We start from the raw sequence: 7,660 nt of genomic DNA on the forward strand, positions 1-7,660 counted from the left end.
CACTTGTGTGACTTGCTTGTGTGTGTCACTAACCCTTTGGTTTCTTTGCAGGATTTCCTTGTAGGACTTGTTTGTCCTTATTACCTTACATTTTGCCTGATGCATTACATTCGCATAACATCATGACATCATGACATCATAACATTGCATGTTAACTAACCCTTTCAAGGATCTTAGGGATTTAGGGCGCACAATTTCAGGTACTCTTATCAAGGACTGAAATCCTAATCAAGGGGCAAGAGGATTTATTTTCCTCTAGCCACATACCTTCCAATTCAAAGGCCCAACACCTATCAAGGGGAAGGAGGATTTATTTTCCTCTAGCCATATGCGTTCAAATTCAGAGGTATCCCGAATCAGAGGCGATGACCCGCTCGATATGGTGAGCTTGATTCCCATAGGAGAACATCTAAAAATCAGAGTTCTTCAAACGAAGATGCGACCAAATCATTTTCTGACGTTGCTAACTAAATTTCCTAAAGATCCTTGAAAGCTTTGAATTTGCATTCATAACATCGCATAACAGGTTACCATAACAGGTCTCTCATCTTCTCTCGCTGTTTATTTCAGCACAAATGGATCTCGAACAATCAGTTAAGGATCTCCAAGCTCAAAACGCTGAGTTCCAAGCCTTGATTCTGAATTTGTCCAAGGGGCAAGAAGAGCTGAAAGCCATGCTGACTAAAAAGAAGAATAAGAGGGGCAAGAAGACTCTGAGGAAAAAGCTTAGACCGATCTTGCAACTCAGGGAAGCCGAAGTCTCTGAAGACAGCGACGACGAAGAACAAGATGATGATGCTAGTATCAAAACTGATACAAAAAGTAACCATGATTCTGCCAAGCCCTCCAAAGAAGAAGAGGACTATTACCATGGGGATGAACATCCTGATGACAAATACAAGCTGTTGGAAGAACGTATGAAAGCCATGGAAATTCAAAAGGTACCCGGGCTAGACTTTGAAGAACTAGGACTTATCTCAGGGGTTGTTATTCCCTCAAAATTCAAAACTCTGACCTTTGTTAAGTATGATGGAGTCTCTTGTCCTAAACTACATTTGAGGTCTTATGTGAGAAAGATTCAGCCTCATACTGCTGATAAGAAGCTCTGGATCCATTTCTTTCAAGAAAGCCTATCAGGGGCACAACTGGAATGGTACTATCAACTCGAGGGTACCAATATTCATACATGAAAAGACTTGGCTGTTGCTTTCTACCAGCAAACCAATATAATGCTGATCTCGCGCCAACCCGCATGCAACTACAAAGCATGTCTATGGGTTCTAACGAAAGCTTCAAGGAGTATGCTAAAAAATGGAGAGACTTGGCTGGCAGAGTTCAACCTCCCTTAGTTGACAGAGAGTTGGTAGATATGTTTATGAGTACCCTGTCTGGCCCTTTATATAGTCATTTGCTGGGAAGTTCATCATCTGGATTCACTGAACTTATACTGACTGGGGAACGCGTCGAGAATGGCATCCGAAGTGGTAAGATTCAAGCCGCTACATCCTCAGGCGTTTCAAAGAAGCACCCCAATGGGAAGTCAGAGTCAAATGAGGTATACGGTCAGAAAAGGAGCAACCATGACCAATCTGTTGGGGCAGTTCTGATCTCCACACCGGCACCTCAAAAAGGTCGTCAAAACAAGCAAGACACGCCTAGGCGTCAGTTCACAAAGATCAATATGTCACTGGCTCAAGATTTACAACACCTATTGAAGTCAGAGTTGATCACTTTAAAGGATCCCCCTAAGAATCCTAGTACTTCTACTCGTAGCTATAATCCCAATGTGAGGTGTGCATATCACTCTGATAGTCCTGGTCACGATACGAATAGTTGCTGGACACTAATGAACAAAATCCAAGATATGATTGATGCTGGGGAAATTGAATTCGATCCTCCTGAGACTCCTAACGTAACTGCTAATGCTGTGGATGGCTAGAAGGAGGGACTTTCAGATCATTAGTTTTACTTTCATTTGAAAATTTCTATTCTGTTTATTTAAACATTCGAATTATGATAGACATTATCTGTTTTAATAATCATCATTAGTGCATTGCATATGTTTGTCTTGAATAAATTATTTCGCTATCACTCAATAAAGCAAAGGATATGATCAAAGATGTACTTTATGTACCTAGCATGAAGTGCAATCTGCTAAGTGTTGGACAACTGGTCGAAAAGTTTTCTCAATGGTCATGAAAAATAGAGCCTTAGAATTGTTCGACACCCATAAAAATTTGGTCTTAATCTCTTTTGTCAAAGAATATTGTAACGCCCCGAATTTAATTAATTGGTTAATTAAACTAATTGAGGATTTAATTATTGGGAATTATCGAAGTTGGGATTTATCGGTATGATTCTAAGAGGCGTAATTGGATTAATATGTTGATTAGAACCGTTAAGTGTAAAGTCAGATTAATTAGTTGGATTAGTCGGAGAAATATAATTGTGAGTTGGTATTATTTAAAATATGGATCAATTGTAGTTGTAGAATATTATTTGAAATAATATTCGTTTATGTTATGTGACTATTTAATTATTTAGAGTGTAGCTGTAGTAAATGGGAGGTGTATTGTTAGGCCCAATAAGAATAATATTATTATTTGGTGTTGTTGAAAAAAAACAACAGAATGAGATTTTTGGTATCATTAACATGACCCAAGGATTTTGAGAGAAGAGAGGAGTATGAGGATTTTGAGCAAAGAGGCACAAGAAGTTGGAAGCTGCGGCGAAGCGGAATTCGACCGAAAAATTATAGAGAGGCCAGACTGTCATTCCAAGGTAAGGGTGGGGTTCAATCTCTATAACCGGGTATATGATAGACCGTATGTGGGGTTAGATTATATGAAATTGCTATGGATTTGTTCTGTTGATTCTGTGATATTTTGATCATATGGAATTGGTTGTTTGTTGTCTGTGTTGATATTGCTGTTGTGATGTTTGGTTCTGAAAATCGATGATGAAATTTGTTTATGTGCTGTCAATGAATAATGAAGGTTGGTGTTGACTCGTATTTTCTGTAAATGTTGTTGCTTGGTTAATGTGATCGATAATGTGAATGATGAGTTTTGATTACTGAATCGTGGATGAAACTGAATCGACCTGGGAATTAACCTAGAAATTGGAGAAAGAGGAAGGTATATAGAAGGTGAATAAGAGATAAGGGGCGGGGCCTCAGATGAGTGGGGTGGGCGCCCCGTGTATAAAATAATAAAAAAGAATTGTGGCGGGGGCCACCTACTCATGGGTGCCATGGGTTAAGGGTGGACACCCCACTAGATGACCAAAAAAATGAAGGTGGGGGCCACTTAGCTCATATTTTAATATTTCCTTTAGTGACTAATGCTGTAACATTTAAATGGTAAAACTTCAACATGCCTCATAAATAAAATTAGTAACAGTACTATAGATAATTGCAGAACATGTCAATGGAAATCAATACAGTAATCGAAGCTTGATTAGCAGAGTATTTGCATTAGCAGAAACATAATATAGTGACTGGTAGTAATAAACAGTAAGTGAATAACAGAGCTAGTAGCAGTAGAGTTCTAGAGATAAGTTGTTAATTTAGCAGAGTTTATTCAATTAACTACAGAGCAAATTTAGTAGCAAGGTGCTTGATGACAGTAGTACAAAACTTATGAATTTGCAGAAGAATTTATTTAATCGGTTTAGTTGAAAATAGTCTGAATAGTATTACGTGTTGCAGGTTATTTTAGTTTCTGTGGTTGTTGTATATTTTGTGGAACATGTGAAAATTACAGGTGATGTGAGTTGGTCGAAGTGCATCTGTTTATTGTCAAGACGAATTTGTAGGCCTATGGCCAATGTTCATTTGTTGTCGTGTTGTTATGGAATTAGCATGGTTGTTTCCTGTGCGATATGCTTTGGTGTTGTTAAGTTATTGTTGAATATGTTGTTATTGACATGATGCTGTTAATATGTTGATACAAGTTGTAGGCCTATGGCCAGTGTTGAAGTGACGATGAGTACCTCTAATTATTGATACTATGGTGATATAGGCTTATGCCTTTTATGACGATGATTGTTGTTGTTGTTGTATGTGATTGTTGCATTCACTGGGTCACATACATTTTCATTTTTGTGACGGCCTTGATTGGCAAATTAGCGACGAAGGCTTATGCCTTGATGCCTCTATTAATTGGCAATTTTCTAAGTTGGGAGTTCTGCTCCGTTGTGAACTTGGGAGTTATGCTCCCATGGTACCACATACATGTGCACATTTGAGTCACATCTTGAGTTATGTGTTAAAATAATTTTTTGTTATTAAGCTGTGTTGATTTAAGTTGTCATGCTGAAGTGATGGGTGATTAAAGTTGTCTTGTTGTTGTTATTAAGTTTTTTTTTGGTTGTTGCATAATTGTTGTTATAAAGGGGTGATATTTGTATGATTTAATCTAATATATTGTTTTGATATCTCACCCTTTCTTTTGTTTCGCCGATACCTTTATACTTGTAACGTGCAGGTGATTCACAGTGATGAAGATTTAGTAGCTTCATTGAGTCTAAGTCGGTGTTGTCGCTCTGATACGAAGCACTCGGGGGGATGAACAATAGTTATTTCTTTTATGGTTTTAATTGTTGTTATTACTTTAGATGTTGTACTGAAAGTTGAAGTTATGAAAGTACTTGATGTTGTCTTATAATAAGTTGAATTGGAGTATGACGTTATGAATTATATTGAGTTAAATTAGTTGATTCCGTTGCGTAGTAATAATAAAATGACTTGTTTTCAAGAAGATTAATATGAATTGTTTGAGGTTCATCCGAGCATGTTGTGCTATGTATCTATGTGCTAAATGTGATTAATTGTCGTTGTTTTAAGTTAAAAACGTATCATCCCATGTTGTGTTGATTTTTTTATAACTCTGATTTTCGTTATGATTACCGAATACTCGTTGGGTAGAGTTGGGGTGTTACAAATATGACGTTTAAGACTATGATCATTTCAACCGAAGTACGATGTCTAAAAATAGTTGTTGACCATAAGCATAGTTAACTGTGGCATTTGATGTTTGGACATATGAATTTTTGGTCACTAAATCAACTAATTACTTAAGTTATGGTAACTGGTATACCAAGTCTTGTGATGCCTGACAAACTCTGTGAAGGATGCTTAGTAGGGAAACAACCTAGAAAGTCTTTTGTTTCGACAATGCCAATGAGATCCTCCTGTATATTCGAAGTTGTACATTGTTTAACGCCCCGAATAATTCGATTAATTATTAAATTAATTGTTTTGGAATGGTGGATGATTTATGAAGTGAATGTGAAATATCAGACTTTAAAAAATCTTATTGAAATTAATTATTTAATTACCGGTGGTGAAATACTAAAGTAATTATGTAATTAGGCTTGTTTTGGTGGATTGACGTAGCATTATGGGAGGTGTGAATACTAGGTCCAATGATATAATAGTATTATCTGGTTTTATGGGAAAAAAAAAAGGAGAAGTATCAGTAAAGGTTGGAAGTGCTATCAGAAGAAAAAGAGGCTCAAGGGTTTTGGAAGAGGAATGTGGAGATACGAAAAGTTGCAGAAAGTGAGAAAAGGCATATGGTTGGAAGCTATGGCAAGGTTGGATTTTGATCGGAAATATGATCGATAATATGTGGGGTTTGGGTTGATAAAATTATCACGGTGTTTTGTATTTTGGTGTTTCTCTATTGTGCGACTTTTGAAATTGATGAGGAATCGCTTCTGTTCATGAATAATGAAGGCTTGCGCTGATGCATATTTCTGTAAATGATGTTGTTGTGATATAATTTGATTGATAATCATGTTATTGTTGTTAATCGTTGCATTATCGATTTGTTGATGAAACTGGGGGATTGATCGGATTTTGGGAAGTATTTTTTGTGAAATAGTGGAAGAGGAGAACAATGAAGGAAGAAGAAGAAACTAAGGGACTGTTAGGGACCAAATAGTAGTAAAATTCACATCTTTTATTGGTCCCTTTTAACTAATTTCTATTCAAATCATATGGTTTTAATCACACAATAGGTAAATATGTAATTAGTCGTGTTTTAATTCTATTTGAGTAGGTATTTCACTCTGTTTGCTAGTTTTGTAGAGTTTTTGCTTCAAGAAGTTGGAGATTTGAATCACAAAGAATGATCCGATCAAGAGAACCAAGAAATCAAGCCAAGAAGTGGAAATTCACTTTGTTCGCGCCGCGTCCCCATGTTGGCTCCGCGAACTGAAGAAAATCCTGACAGCGTGTTTTAGTTCCAATTCTGACTTTTGAGTGGCATGTGCACAAGGTGGCGTGAAAGACAGCAAAAAAGCACTTTTTGGAGTTATTGGTTTCTATTGGTCACTTAGGGAGGCAAGAGGAATAACAATCATTTCTTTTTGTCTTATTGGAAGGAAAAACTTTGTGTAATTTGAGATATATCTCCATAACTTAGGTTTTTAATTTATTATTGATTTGGAAAAGACAGAATAGAGAGTGTGAGATATTGGATCGAACTCTAGTATTGTCGAAGGGTAGCTTCTTGGTTCGATAGTTCGACAGAGTTAAGCATGAAGTCGAAGGATTGTTCACATGCTAGTGTCGAAGTGTGCATGCTGTAGTCGAAGATGGGTCTAGCATGCAGATGTCGAAGATGCTAGAGTTGTTAGCATGTTAAATTAGGTTTTAGTGTTTAAACCCTAATTTGTTAAGTTAGCTTGTTTATTAATTTGGCTTGTGTAATGGGCCTTGCTGAAAAAGCCCATTAGTTAGTATGTTAGGTTTTATTATAAATAGCATACTAGTCTCTCATCATTGCTAAGCTGCAAATCCTAATTTAGGGTGAGAGAGGTTATTTGTTATTCTTGTAAACTTGTAATCTTGTTTTAAGAGAAAGTAAAAGAATAGCAGTTATAACCAATTCTTGTGTTCTTATTCTCTTCCCTAATTCCCTATTATACTTTGTTATTGGTATCGTTTTTCACAACAAATTGGTGCGGTGAGCGTGGAGAAGATGCCTTCAACAAAGTATGAGATTGAAAAGTTCACCGGAGTGAATGATTTCGGTCTGTGGCGCTTGAAGATGAAAGCCCTACTGGTTCAGCAGGGTTGTTTGGAAGCGTTGAAAGGAGAGGCAGCCATGAATGCAGAATTGACGGCAGCGGAGAAGACAAATATGATCGAGAAAGCACACAGCGCAATTTTGTTGAGCCTTGGTGATAAGGTTCTCCGGCAGGTATCAAAGGAGACGACGGCATCAGGGTTATGGGTGAAACTTGAAAGTTTGTATATGACCAAATCGCTGGTAAATCGACTCTACCTGAAGCAAGCTTTGTATTCATTCAAGATGATTGAAGACAAAGTATTGGCTGAGCAGTTGGATATGTTCAACAAGCTGATTCTTGATCTTGAAAATATTGATGTGAAGATCGATGATGAAGATCAAGCGCTGTTACTATTGTGTTCTTTGCCTCGATCACATGCTCACTTCAAAGAAACTCTCTTGTATGGAAGGGAGTCCCTGACGTTTGAAGAAGTTCAATCAGCCTTGTACTCTAAGGACTTGAATGAACGAAAGGAGCATAAACCTTCGACTGTTGGCGAAGGTTTGGCCGTTAAAGGAAAACTCTTACGAAAGGATGGTAAGTTCGACAAGAAGAAAGGCAAAAGCCAGTCGAAGACTTA

Source organism: Vicia villosa, linkage group LG7 (genome assembly GCF_029867415.1).
Source record: "Vicia villosa cultivar HV-30 ecotype Madison, WI linkage group LG7, Vvil1.0, whole genome shotgun sequence".
NCBI lineage: Eukaryota > Viridiplantae > Streptophyta > Magnoliopsida > Fabales > Fabaceae > Vicia > Vicia villosa.